Source organism: Podarcis gaigeae (genome assembly GCF_964106915.1).
Source record: "Podarcis gaigeae genome assembly, chromosome: 4".
NCBI classification, from domain to species: domain Eukaryota; kingdom Metazoa; phylum Chordata; class Lepidosauria; order Squamata; family Lacertidae; genus Podarcis; species Podarcis gaigeae.
The window spans coordinates 51,457,647-51,463,231 of record NC_139677.1 but is presented as its reverse complement, the minus strand read 5'-3'; the positions used below and the strand labels follow the sequence as shown (position 1 = coordinate 51,463,231).

Here is a 5,585-nt window from a genome sequence, read left to right as displayed (position 1 = left end):
TCTTCATCGTCTTGGCTCTCTACACTCATTAAACATCCCTGGATTTCTGCTTCTTTCATTGTTTTAAGCAGATTCTAAAGGAGGTAGAATTTCTGCAGACTGCTAGAAATCCACTGGCTTAGAGCAGAAGTGAAGGAAACTGGAAGGACTGCTACACCAGGTCCTAGGTCAGTGTTTTGACTCTATGGTAAACTAGCAATGAGTCAACAGCACAACCAAAGCTAAAGAAACGAGGGGTATATCTTCACCAATGAACACTGAGCTTAAAAGAGGGCTTAGAAGAAAAATTTCTCCAAAGCATATGCTTTTTACACCTATTCAATGGTGTTCATAAACCATATCAAGCTACTATTACAACACTACTTTTTTTTTAAGTTTAAGATTATTGATATTCTTAGCACCCACTCAATGCTCATACATTCCTCAAAGGAGCACCTACATGGGAGGAGGCTGGTTGCAGACAGTCGCCTCATGCAATTGGGAGTCTCAAGCGCTACTGCCTTATTCACTCAACTATCAAATCGTAATAGCCAAAGCTGCCAGGTACTACTACTGTGCTGTGGTTTCCACAAATAAACCACATGGGTGGATGTTTCTTGTTAATGCCCCACCCCACCCCACTTAGGATCTACAGGAAAATCTCAGCACTAGGGTTGAACGGAAAATAAATGGATAAGCACGTTTGAAGCAGCTCAGCAAATTCCATCTGCCAGGCACAAAGGTGGAAAAATGTAGCAATTCTATGAAAAGCTGCACAAAGCTTCTTAGATATGCACATTTAATTAAGATGTAATGAAAGGCTGTTAATTAAGTGGCCAAGATGAATTATAAAACTTCACTTGGGATTATGTGATACCTACAAAGTAAAAAATTCTTGTTCTGTTTATACATGTGTATTTTTCTTCAGAGGATTTAAAAAAGAAACACACGCTTGTATTTACTTAACTGGGTATACTGGTAGCTATAGAGATATGAAGCTATCATCTGATCCAGTGTGTTTCTGATACCATCAGTGTTTCCTTATTACTTTTCTGTTCCCATAGCCTCATTATAAGGCACGCCCTAAACAAATCTGCTGTCACTTCTTGTTGCTATGCGAGACTTCTCATTATTTTATTTTGAATCATGCTGTGAGTCTCATGTCGTGAAAAGCCAAGGGAAAGCACCCTGGTAGATCTATTTCATTTCCATAAGATGGTAGCAAGAGTGCTGAAAGTACGTTACTTTGTTTGGACAAATGTTACCTCAGTGATTCACCATCGCTGAATAGCAACGCTACTTGGAAAACTTAAAAAACACTGAACCTGTTTCTGGGGTTGCCAATTTCAAACAGCTGAGTCTTTCAACAGTGACTTGAACAAGGCAGAAGGTAGTAACTGGTAAATGTTTAGCTCCCCCTGTTCAAAGCTTCATTCTCTGAATTTTGTGATAATAACTCTCCAATCAAACAAAATTTTCAAAAATGTATATATTGGGTGGAGATGTTAGAAAAATGCTACATTTGTCAAAATAACATGCCAAAATATTAGGGTAAGCTCATTGCAGAATGTATATATTGGTCAAAACTGCATGCAGAAAGTGACATATTAGAAGAAATGTACAGTGGTGCCCCGCAAGACGAATGCCTCGCTAAACGAAAAACCCGCAAGACGAAAGGGTTTTCCGATTTTTTAGCGGCTTCGCAAGACGAATTTCCCTATGGGCTTGCTTCGCAAGACGAAAGCCCATAGGGAAATCTCCGGAGACAGCGGGGAAGCGCAGCGCGCCTTCTCCTCTGTTCCCGGACCTGTCCTAAGGCTTGCGGTGGGAGGTCCGGGAACAGAGGACAAGGCGCGAAGGGCTTCTCCTCTGTTCCCGGGGCTTGCGGTGGGAGGAGGGTTTTTCCTCCCCACCGCCAACATTCAGAACAGCATTCTGAATGTTGGCGGTGGGGAGGAAAGCCCTCCTCCCACCGCAAGCCTTCAGGACAGGTCCGGGAACAGAGGGGAAGGTGCGCAGCGCTTCTCCTCTGTTCCCGGGGCTTGTGGTGGGAGGAGGGTTTTTCCTCCCCACCGCCAACATTCAGAACAGCATTCTGAATGTTGGCGGTGGGGAGGAAAGCCCTCCTCCCACCGCAAGCCTTCAGGACAGGTCCGGGAACAGAGGGGAAGGTGCGCAGCGCTTCTACTCTGTTCCCGGACCTGTCTTGAAGACTTGCGGTGGGAGGAAGGTTTTCCTCCCCACCGCCAACATTCAGAAGGCTGTTCTGAAGACTGGCGGTGGGAAGAAAAGCCCTTCTCCCCCGCCAGCCTTCAGAAGAGTTCCCGCCTAGGCTGCGGATAGCAGCCTGCTGCCCCGCGCGAGGGGTGCTCTTAAGCAGAGCGCCCCTCGCGCGGGGCAGACATTCGCCGCTTGGGGAGCCCTCTGGACCTCTTCTGAAGGCGGGCAGGGGGCAAAAGTCTTTGTCCCCCCTGCCTGCCTTCCCGGGGGCTTTTAAATCGCCCTGGGACAGCGGAGAATTCATCCGCTGTCCCGGGGCGATTTTAAAATGCTGGCGTGCGGCAGCGAAGGCTTCGCTGCCGCCCGCCAGCATTTTAAAATCGCCCCGGGACAGCGGAGAAGTCTCCGCTGTCCCGGGAAGGCAGGCAGGGGGAAGCAAAGACTTCCCCCCCCCGCCGGCCTTCAGAAGAGGTTGGGGGACAGACTGTCCCCAGACCTGGTCTGAAGGCGGTTTCCATAGGAACACATTGATTGATTTTCAATGCATTCCTATGGGAAACCGTGCTTCGCAAGACGAAAAACTCGCAAGACGAAAAGACTTGCGGAACGAATTAATTTCGTCTTGCGAGGCACCACTGTACACTAAAATGCTGACAAATTTCCATGAGACTAAACATATATAGACACACACAATTTGCTCACAGAATTGAGAAGAACTAAATTTTGCAAAACAAACAAACAAATGGAGAGAAACAAAAAACCAGGGGCAGACTTTGTTATCTTTCATAACATGGAGCCCTGTGCGAGCCCAAAATTTGGCACCCCAAAATGGATCTTCTCAATTATGGGTCTTCTCAGTTTTGCACCCCTACGGCTCGGTACTTTGTACAGTGGAACCACCCGAACCACCCTAAATCTAGTGCTGCCAAAATTGACAAATGTATCCATCTGTAAACTGGCTCAAGATCACTTATGACTGGAGCACCCTATGAACTGGGGACTTTCCGGACCACACTCTTAGCCACTGCATGAGTGTGGTCTGGAAAGTGGCAGCCTTATTTTAACAACTAAAGAAATGTTCGGCACAGAGGGAAACTCTGCTGGCTGTTCTGATTCTTCCCCCTTTTATTTAATTCGTTATTTAGTTGTTGCCTGTTGGAACATTTCAAATGCCACTCGCTGGGGCTTAGAAGTTTTAGCCTCATTAACAGGTAGGGAGCAAGTCTGACTTTTCTAGATCATGAAACAGTACAAGTGTCAGAATGATTCATGTAGCAGACATGCAGGAAAATTCAACCGCACAAAGCAAGCTGGCTTGCTGCGCGTCATTTCTTCTACCACAGAGGGTTTCCCTGCATGGCTGAATACTTTCTCAACAATCATAAAGTCCTACTTCTAAAATCAGACGAGAATAGCAAGAGTTGGAAAACATGTACATATGCACAAATACACAAATACACACAATGTTATGTGCAGCAATTTTTCAAACAAACAATGAAATTATGAATGCAGACACTGAATGCTTATGAACTGGTTAATGGATGTTCCGGGGGACGAGGCAGGCACAAAAGTAGTACTGAAGGGAAACAATACCCAATATTAGATAGAAATGAATACCTGAAATTAGTGTTTTAGTTGTGAGGAAGATGTAGCCAGAGGGAAGAGAGCTTTGCAGGAGCAAAATCAGGTCTCTTTCAACCAACATCCACCAACCCGCTGCAGGATAAGCAGCCTTCTCAGGTGGGGCTACGAGGACCAGAATAGAGGCACATTCTACATAGGAGAGTGGCACTAAACCACTGAGCCTCTTGGGCTTGCCGATCAGAAGGTCAGTGGTTTGAATCTGTGCAATGGGGTGAGCTCCCATTGCTCTGTCCCAGCTTTTGCCAACCTAGCGGTTTGAAAGCATACCAGTGCAAGTTGATAAATAGGTACCACTGCGGCAGGAAGGTAAATGGCATTTCCGTGCACTCTGGTTTCCGTCACGGTATTCTGTTGCACCAGAAGTGGTTTAGTCATGCTGGCCACATGACCTGGAAAGCTGTCTGTGGACAAATGCCAGCTCCCTCAGCCTGAAAGCAACATGAGGGTCACAACCCCATAGTCGCCTTTAACTGGATTTAACCATCCAGGGGTCCTTTACCTTTTGCATATGAGTAAAGAGTGGAGGGAAATCCTTTGTGGAGGGTAAATAAGAATAAGAATAAGAATAAGAATTTATTATTTATTATTTATACCCCGCCCATCTGGCTGGGCTTCCCCAGCCACTCTGGGCGGCTTCCAAAAAAAATTAAAATACTGTAATACATCAAACATTAAAAGCTTCCCTAAACAGGGCTGCCTTCAGATGTCTTCTAAAACTCTGGTAGTTGTTCTCTTTGATATCTGGTGGGAGGGCATTCCACAGGTTGGGTGCCACCTCTGAGAAGGCCCTCTGCCTGGTTCCCTGTAATTTGGCTTCTCGCAGTGAGGGAACTGCCAGAAGGCCCTCGGTGCTGGACCTCAGTGTCCGGGTAGAACGATGGGGGTGGAGACGCTCCTTCAGATATACTGGACTGAGGCTGTTTGATTATTCATTTTTTTGTAATCTGTGGAAAGGTTAAATTCTAATATAACAGCCCAGCTTTAGAAACCTAGAGATGTGTAAAATAAAATTATTATATTTTAAAGTAAGTAACTATTCCACACTATATCTATTAAAGTCAATGGATAATGCTAGTCAGAGCTAAAACACAAGTGTTTTGACAAGCACCCAGCGCTATTAAGACATGGGGGTTAGAATCATAACAAGAGAACTGCCGAAGAATAAAATACCAGTGGGGTTTTCTACCAAAATTATTTGTGGTTCATAATCACAAAAACATAGTGATAATCACTGAGAATTTAAACTTTGTAAAGTGTATAGATAAAGAAAACCAGAGAACTAATCAAGAAATCAGCAGCGGCAAACAAACTATTGAAAATTGTGTGTTGCAGGTTGTTGGGGAGGTTTGAAGAACAGGAAGGCCAAAGAAGAATTTGACCAAAGTATTCCAATGAGGCAATCTAATCTTGAACAAAGGGAAACGTGATATCTAAAACATTACACAGTTGAAGAGAAAGCTGAAGCAATAAATACAAAGTTGATAGTAGTGAATTATTGAGATAATAAATTGTTGTGCTATGTGGTGTGTGTGTTTTTTCTTTCAGTTAATTAATTCTGGCAAGCGTAGATAACATTTCTTCCTTAAGTGCAAAACAACTTGTGCATGAAAAAACTCCCAAAGTAGAAATCCTTTGGATGCAAGAAACACATACATAGGAAACACAGGAGAAACTTTTGGAAAATTGCATTTAAACAATCTGTATACTAGGCCTCAGCTGGTGCCAAACTAAAATTGGTCATA

At 44.5% G+C, this 5,585-nt stretch overlaps 1 long non-coding RNA gene across 1 annotated transcript; it reads left to right on the top strand.

The window, feature by feature from the left end:
* The first annotated feature begins 1,099 nt into the window (after positions 1–1,099).
* On the top strand, positions 1,100–5,367 carry LOC310842693. Its single transcript, XR_014563304.1, has 2 exons — positions 1,100–1,369; positions 5,176–5,367. It is a non-coding gene; the product is annotated as an uncharacterized lncRNA (long non-coding RNA).
* The last annotated feature ends 218 nt before the right edge of the window (positions 5,368–5,585 follow it).